The sequence below is a fragment of the Stenella coeruleoalba genome, assembly GCF_951394435.1.
Source record: "Stenella coeruleoalba genome assembly, chromosome: 20".
NCBI classification, from domain to species: domain Eukaryota; kingdom Metazoa; phylum Chordata; class Mammalia; order Artiodactyla; family Delphinidae; genus Stenella; species Stenella coeruleoalba.
This window is the reverse complement of record NC_137166.1, coordinates 44,311,048-44,319,168: the sequence shown is the minus strand read 5'-3', so window position 1 is coordinate 44,319,168 and position 8,121 is coordinate 44,311,048.

Genomic DNA, 8,121 nt, shown 5'->3' with positions numbered 1-8,121 from the left:
TTGGGCGACAGGGGCCATCACTTCGAGCGGGGACATGGGGATCTTTTTTTGCCGTCCTCAGTACTAGATTTCATGACAACTCCCCCCCCACACACACTTCCGCCCATCTGACAGCATTCCCACCAACCTGGATCTGGATTTGGGTCTACACAGCATCTCGCCACCAGGTGCTGCTGCCATTGTGGCGGTGGCAATGCCAGCGCAGGCAGCGTCAGAGATGGCGACATAGATACAGAGATCTGGGATGTCGGTAACGTGGGAAGAGGAAGGCTGGCATACATTCCCTACCTCCCACCAACTCCCCTAATTTCTCCTGTCTCCTCTCGCCTCAGACTACCCAGATTGCTAGAGTTGAAGACCGCCTTCCAACCGCTGGTGCCGGGGACAGAAACACAACAAGACCGGTTGCTATGCAACAGGTTGGCTAGGCTCTGGGAGAGCGCCACCGTGGCTTCGTGGAACAGACTCAGAGATCTCGGCAATTGGCAGGCCTAGGCGAAGGCTGTGTCTGGTGCTCTATGAAGGGCCTGTGGCCTATGTCTTCCAGTGGTCCAGGGCACGGATGGATGGATAAATGGAAAGGTGGATGGATCGACGGATGGATGAATAGATGGATGGATTGTTGGGCCTCCTGAGAGTGGAGGAAAGCCAGGTCAGGCTTATCAAGCAGGATTAAAAGAGTGGGGGAATGAAGTTGGGGGGCTGGGGAGGAAGAATGGCGGGGAGAAGGGGCTTTCAACAGATTCCTAGAAGGCACTGGGAGAGGCAGAGTCCCGCGCCCCATTTGGTGCTAGGGCATGGGCATCCTCTGCCCACGTCTAGTGGAGGGAACCACTCTCGAGGTCAACGGATTTTCAGGCGACACGACCATAATTTTGAGCAGGGACTTGGGGATCTTTATCGCCGCCCGCCACACCAGATTTCATCCTCCCTCTCTCCAACCCCAACTGACTTCATTATCATTCATCTAGATCCGGAATTAGGTAGACTTTGCGTCTCGCCACCAGGTCCAGCAGCTACCGCGGTGGCGGCGGCGTCAAACATGGCAGCACATACTCAGAGATCCGGGATATTGGTAACCCAAGGAGAGAAAGGCTGGCACACCCTCCCTACCTCCTATCCTCTCCCTTATGTCCTCTCCCTCTTACTCTCTGACAACCCGGCTTGCCAGGGTTGAAGCCCGCCCTCCCACTGCGCATGCGCGGGACACGATGACAGCTAGCTTCGGAAGGACAGGCACAGTTGTCATTGGAAGGGTAAGCTAGGCTGTCGGGAAGCCGGCGCGCCGTTAGGCTGTTGACAGGGCCAGGTGAAGGCTGTGGCCTGTGCTTTCTCAAGGGCCTGTGGCCTGTGTCTTCTAGTGGTCCAGCGGATAGATGGAAGGATATGGATGGATAGAAAAATGGATGGATAAATGGAAAGTTGGATGGATGAATAGATTTTATGGATTGTTGGGACCCCGGAGAGCGGAGGAAAGCCCGGCCAGGCTAGGCTTACCAAGCAGGATTAAAGGGGGTGGGAGAGAGAGGTTGGGGGAGGGGCTGGGGAGGAAGAATGGCGGGGAGAAGGGGCTTTTAACAGATTCCTAGAAGGCACTGCGAAAGGCAGGACATGGGCTCCCTCTGCCCATGGGGATGTGCTGCCTTTGAGGTCGATGGATTTTCGCCTTACAAGACCATCACTTTTGCACTAATGTCTTTTTTAATTTCTGACCCAGGATCCACTTTGCATTCAGCTGTTATTTCTCCTTAGCCTTTTGCCATCTTCCACATTTCCTCAATCTCTCCTTATCTTTCATGACCTTTATGCATGTTTATTTTGTGTAAGTTGTAGAAAAAATAAAATGAAATTATAATAGAATTCTTTATTGTCATTTAAATCATTTTTTGTCACCAACATATATTTGTTTCTTCTGGGACATGCTATTGTCATATACGTCTCTGTTGACATGCTGTCTTTGTACAGAATTAATTTTTGTTTCGATGCAAAATCCTATTTCAGCTTGCTTCACATATCAATACAATGGGATGAAGCCATGAATTCTTGGTTCTTCTTGGCCTTTTTATTCCTGTTGTCCAGGGATTTCATTTTCAATACGACCATTTTTCATTCTTAGATATATCCAATTGTGTTTAACTCTTTGCTTTTGCTTATTAGCACTTTATCTCATGGCTTCTACTATTTTTCATTAAGCCCATCCTAGGGAATTCCCTGGCAGTCCAGTGGTTAAGACTTGGTGCTTTCACTGCTGGGTTCAATACCTGGTAGGGGAACTAAGACGTGGCAAGGCAAAAAAAAAAGGTCCAATGCAATGGAATTGGTTCAATGTTTGCTCCTTTGAAGGCCATTCTTATTTTTCTGGAAGCTTCTAAGATCTTGTTTTTTGCCTTCAGCAAATTTCCTTTTTACGATCCTAGTTAGCAGTTTTGTTGTTGTTAGTCCTCTTGGGGTTCTAAGTGCATCTTAAAATTGTGCCTTGGTGTCATCTGTCAATTTTGGAATCTCCAAAAAGTCTGAGCTTTCTCTGTCTTGTTACCTTTTAGTATTTCAATTTCAAAAATGTGAGACTTTTACAAGGTACTGTATACCTTGTGCTTGTATTAGGTCTTAATTCTCTATCATTTTCTCCTCATACTCTATTCTGGAATTCATGTCATCTCTTCCACTTGGCTAACATTTTTTCTCTCCCATGTCTAATCTCTGTTCAACCTATCTGTTGAGTCCTTTCTTTCAGTTATTTGAATGTCATGAAAATCCTCATTTGGATAATTTTTCTTCTATAACAGCTTCCTTTGCCAAAACTCAAATCGTTTATATCTTTTTATATACTAGGTGTAGTTACTTTTGTATCCAGGCTGTATGCTTTAAATTAGCTTTATTGTGGTATGACTTGCATAAAATAAAAAAAAATACACTCATTTTTAAGTATGAAGTGTGATGATTTGGGATAAACATAACTGGAAGTGGGGTATGGCCATAATAAAAACTTAAAATGTGGGAGTGGGCAGCCTTTAAGGATCTTTCTTTTTCATTTTGTTAACATACTTAATAACTATGTCAATTTAATTATTATAACCATTTTAAAGATGCAGAAACTGTGGCACAGAAAATTTAAGATGATTCCCATGTGCTCAAATAGTTTGTTTTTTAAAAAATATTTATTTATTTATTTTGGCTGCGCCGGATTTTAGTTGCAGCACACGGGGTCTTCATGCGGCATGTGGGATCTTTAGTTATGGCATGTGGGATCTTTATTTGCAGCACGCAGACTTCTTAGTTGCAGCATGCACATGGGATCTAGTTCCCTAACCAGGGATCGAACCCACGCCCACTGCATTGGGAGCGCGGAGTCTTACCCACTGGACCACGAGGGAAGTCCCTCAAATAGTTTCTTATTTACTGTTTCCTGGGCCCTTGGCCATATGGATGGAACCTGAGAGTGGCCTCTAGCTGCTGAGAGTGGCTGCTGGCTGACAGCCAGCAAGGAAACAGAGATCTCTGTCCTGCAACCATAAGGACTAAATTCTGTCTACAACAAGAATGAGTTTGGAAGTGGGTTTTCCCTCAGACCCTTCAAAATGGGAACTCAGCCTGGCCACCACCTTGATTTCAGCCTTTTTTTTTTTTTTTTTTTTTTTTTTTTGCAGTCCGTACGCGGGCCTCTCATTGTTGCGGTCTCTCCTGTTGCGGAGCACAGGCTCCGGACGCGCAGGCTCAGCGGCCATGGCTCACGGGCCCAGCCGCTCCGCGGCATGTGGAATCTTCCCGGACCGGGGCACGAACCCGTGTCCCCCGCATCGGCAGGCGGACTCTCAACCACTGTGCCACCAGGGAAGCCCCTATTTCAGCCTTTTGATACCCAGAGCAGAGAACCAAGCATGCCATGCCAGACTTCTGACCTACAGAATTGTGAGCTAATATATGGATATGCTCTTGAGCTGTTAAGTTTGTGGTCGGTTATGCAGCAGTAAAAAACAAATACAGCTTTTGGTGGTGGCTTGCCTTCCAGTTAATTAATTATGCCTTGGCTCCCATTTGATCAAAGAGATGCCATTTTTCATTGGTTTGGTCCAATCAGTTATCATCTAATTGTTCCCTAAGATAATTTTGTTTCAGAATCATGTAATTTCATTTTTAAAATTTTAATTTTTTAATTTAAGTATAGTTGATTTACAATGTATTCGTTTCAGGTGTACATCAAAGTAATTCAGTTTTTCATATATATATATATGTATATGTATACACACACACATACATACATATACACTCATATATAGATAGATAGATGTTCTTTTTCAGATTCCTTTCCGATATAGGTTATTACAAGATATTGAATATATTTCCCTGTGCTATACAGTAGATCCTTGTTTATTTTATATATAGTAGTGTATATCTGTTAACCCCAAACTTCTAATTTATCCCTCCCCCTCTTCCCCTTTGGTAACCATAAGATTGTTTTCTATGTCTGTGAGTTGTTTCTGTTTTATAAATACGTTTATTTGTATCATTTTTTTAGATTCCACATATAAGTGATATCATATGATATTTGTCTTTCTCTATCTGACTTACTTCATTTAGCATTGTAATAGGGGCAGGGCGGGCGCACAGCCTAGAGTAGATGGAACTGTTTATACTGACTATTGTTTCTGCAGGGTCTCACTCATGTGGTTCTGTTCCCTTGCATGACTGATTATCTGTGACAGCTGGCTGGTCCCTGTCCCTGAAAACATTATGTGTGGAGGCATAGGCGTAATATAGGTATGCCCTCCCTCAGAGTGTATTCTCATTTGCCCTGCAAGATACTACCCATCAAGCCCACCTCAAACCAAGTTCATAGTGTGAAGTTCCTGAATTGACTGATTCGGGTTGTGAGTCCATAATGTCCCATATCTGATAAACTTCACAAAGGAAAAAAAAAGAATAAAGAAAAAAAGAAACTTACCCCAGGAAAAGCACGCCAGAATTGCTGAGAGTGGATCCCAATCATTAGAATTTTAAAAATCTGGGTGAATTTAAGATGTAGCTAGAATTGACAGCCCCTGGACTTGGGAGATGCGCAGGGTAAAGGAACCAAGTCGTAAAAGAGAAACATATTTAAACTTAAATATTATGTCTAAACATGAGCTTTAGCTGTGGTCACTGGTACATGGCACTGACCATAAGCAAAAGACCAGAATCTACTGTTTTTTTCTTTTTACCTTTTAATATAGAAAAGAAAAATGAAAAGCAAACATACACAAAAATAGAGAGAAAAGATTAATCACCATGTATTCATTACTCAGATCCAACAATTATCAACATTTCCCCAATTTTGTGTTAAGAAAAATTATCAAAGGAAAATATCCTGTGTGCCTTTTCAAAGTCATGCTAGAGCATGGTCTAACAAACCCACCCAAAGTCTAACAAATCATTTTAGAGAAAAGTTCCCTAAACTCAGCACTGTTCACATTTTGGGCCAGATAACTCTTTTTGTGCAAGGTTGTCCTCTGTATGGTGGAAAACATCCCTGGCCTCTATCCACCACATGACAGTAGCACCTCCCCTCCCCCTAAGTCATCTCCAGAGATTGCCTAATGTGCCCAGGGGATTAAAACTGCAACAGTTTGAGAACCCACTGCTCTAGCAGAATGTAACTTTGTTTGATGGGCTTTTTACTACTAATTAGGATGAAGACTATATAGATAAATGTTAACTTGGAGACAGTTGGTACATTTCATATATTTGTCTGTTATAGATGCAAACTGATTCTGTGAAGAGAAGATAACCTTAAAGGTTATGGTTTTACTGCCGTGTAGGACATTAGTTTTGTATCTAACATTGCAATCTTATTCCAAGAGTCTTTACTCCACTGACTAAATACTTACTTACTTTGAACCAAATTTCCAATCCTGCTAGTTCCCTCATTAGTAAGTTAAGTGTATCTCTGAATATCTGTAAGAACTCTAATTTTCAACTTTTTGAAAATTATACTTTGAGACTTGTATCGCCAGTTACCACCAGCACCACCATCCCTGGCTCCAGACAGGACAGGATGGGGTGCAGCCTCAGCTCATGCCAGGCTACTCTCAAGATCTATCTTGATCCAGGGGACAGTCACATCCGTCACATCCTATCTAGATCCGGAACAGTCTTCACTCATGCAAGGGCAGAGCCCTATTCCTACTCAGGTCAGGGCACAGTCCTTTCTGCTCCAGAACAGGGAAGAGCTATGCCTCCTTTTAGGCCACATTTGGGGCCCGGTATCCCTTTAAATGATGACAGTGTAGAGGGCCACCACATCTGGTTCAACAGGCTGAGACCTATCAGCTGAGGGAATAAATAAGAGCTGATGGTCAGTGCAGGCTGGGTTAGCCCAGAGCCTTTAATTTGCCAAACCACAAATCCTTGAAGGCTCCTTTCTCTAATTCCTCTGCCTAGAGGGGGCACTGCCAAAAGCCATAAGTGTTCATGATGGCCTTGCCAGGGTCTCATCTTTCCACAGACTATAGTAAAGTGCTGTCAGTTCTTCTTCCATTCCTCTCTCTTTTCCCTAGACCACACGATCACTCAATACCCTGAACACTCTTTTTCTTCAAAAATTTAAGGTACAATTTACATATAATAAATGCACAAATCATTAAGTGTTTAATTTGATGAGTCTTGACAACTCTTGAAACCACCACCCAAAACAACATATAGAACACTTTCTTCACCCCAGGGAATTCTCTTCAGAGAATTCAACAGTCACTAGAATCAACTGCGTTCTGATTTATAACTCAACAGATTTGTTTTGCCTGTTCTTGAGCTTCACATAAATTGAATCCTACAGTGTATACTCTTTTGTAAACACTCTTCTTTTTCCCATTTTCTCTTTCCTTGTGTACTCCACCCCCCACCAGACCTCAACATCTTGAGTATCCTTTATTTTTATTGGAGACCTCAGTCTTCTCTTTGTTCCCTAATTCAGTGTCTTAAATATACTGAAGTAAAAAACTTAACAATAATGGTAATGATCCTTTACCTTCGTATAAAATAGACATACCTGGCTCAGAGTCCTTCTTTTTTACTTACTAGCTGAGTGATTATGGATTGGACACCTCACCTCTATAGTGCATTTTCTTTAGGATGGTGATGATAACATTGTTCTCATAGTGTTTGTGGACATCTTTAAGGTTGTTCCTTAAATATTTCTAGCTCTCCCCATTCCAAGCTTATGGTAAGATTGTATTTCTATCATGTGGTTGGGTGACTACTCAGTGAGCAGTGAGAGGAAATGATACGTGTCATTTCTGAAACAGAGCATTTAATTCCCAGCATAAGACATTCCAAGGCTCTCTTTCCTTCTGCCTTTATGACTGGTGCTAGAATGAGGGTAGCCCTTGAAGTGAGAAGGCCAGCAACAGGCCAGGCATGTAACGGGCACTCTCTAAACGGTCATTTTTGTTAATTACTATAATCACTTCAAGGCACTGTCACATAAACCACTTGTATTAATTCAAGTGAAGCAAGACTCTTAAACTCTTTGCTAAATTTTAAGTATGTAGCAGAGCCATGGGCCTTTAATTTCTCTATCATGCAGAAGAGGAAATTGCTAATAATCCCCTCTGATTTGAAAGAACAATCTCACAAGTTTAGGAACTTGTTTAAGGAATCCAGAGACGTCAATTATAGCATTTTTACCACAGCATCCAAGTTACCGATTGCTGCATAACAAGTTACTCCCAAACTCAGCAGCTAAAAACAAATATTTAATAGCTTACACATTATATGAAGGTCAAGGATCTGCTAGCTGGGTGGTTCTGAGTCCCTCATGTGGTTGCAGTCATCTTAAGGTTTAACTAGGGTACAGGATCTGCTTTCAAGATGACCCCTTGATACAAGAATGCATCAGTTCCTCCCTGGCTGTTGGCAGGAGATCTCAGTTCCTTGCTACATGGGCCTCTTCATAGGCTATCTCAGTGTCCTCAATGACATGGCAACAAACTTTTCCAGAGTAAGTTATTTGAGAGAAAGAGCATGAGCACCTCCAAGACAGAAGCTGAGGTGTCATTTTAATCTCAGCAGTTATAAGACATCACTTCTACTGTATACTATTAGTCTCACAAATCTGCCTTGGTACAAAGTGGAAGGGGACTACACAAG